Raw genomic sequence first — 1,020 nt, forward strand, 5'->3', positions numbered from 1 at the left:
TCCCTTTTATTAAATATCCATAGTTACCCCTTTTGAGCCTTTAAAAAAAAAAAAAAAAAAGAGAACAAAAACCTTTTCTTTGTCAACTTATCATCTTGACCCACTCCGATTTGGAGTATTACCCAATGTCTTTTAAGTTCCATCACCTATTTATGTTTGAGAAAATGTAAATAATTATGTTGTTCAGTGAAGTTATGCCAAATAAAAGCAAAAAAAAAAAAAAAAAAAAAAAAAAAAAAAAAAATCAAAACCAAAACCAAAGTTTGTTGTTCCAAAAAAAAAAAAATCCCCTTAATGGGGGAAATGCAAGTTCCAAAAAAAAAAAAAAAAAAAAATCTGGTTTTTTTCTCAAAAAAAAATTTTGTTTTCCTTATTTCCTTTCTTTGTTAGCCATGTCCCTAGCCTACGTTACGTCCTAATAAAAGTCCTTCTTGATTTTAGGGAACTATAGTTTGAAGTAGAAGCTAGTTATATGGGCTAAAAAGATGTAGTGATGCATAAAAAAAAAAAAAAAAAAAAGAAAGATAAATAAAGTGGGTTGACTAACATTTTATTTGACTTGAGATCGTATTATTTATAAGCTGAGGGCATATTTATTTCATCTTGGTGAGAGCATGTGATATCATTTCTTTATTATTTTCTCTCTCAATTACCATTCATTGGAGTGACTATGTTTATTGGGTTTTAATTTCTTTGTGAGAGTGTCACCACTTCCAGTGAGATTTTGGGGTTTGACATGTCATTCTTGAGAGTAGCTAAAACAAAGTCTACTGGGCTAATTCATGTGGATGGTTGATGTGGGTGTGATGTTGCTTTAGACTGGAGATAATGCTTATACTTTTATTTGATTGCTATCATTAATCTGATGGAATAAATACGAGTGTTTCTATTAAAACAAAAAAAAAAAATTATTTTGAATTTGAATTTTGTTTTCGCTTTATTTGCTAGGGACTAGCAATAAGCTGGTTGGGGGGTGTGTTGAGTGTTAGAAAATGCATATTTATAAAGGAGAAAACCGTC

This window comes from Citrus clementina, unplaced genomic scaffold (genome assembly GCF_000493195.1).
Source record: "Citrus clementina cultivar Clemenules unplaced genomic scaffold, Citrus_clementina_v1.0 scaffold_3, whole genome shotgun sequence".
In the NCBI taxonomy this organism is placed as follows: domain Eukaryota; kingdom Viridiplantae; phylum Streptophyta; class Magnoliopsida; order Sapindales; family Rutaceae; genus Citrus; species Citrus x clementina.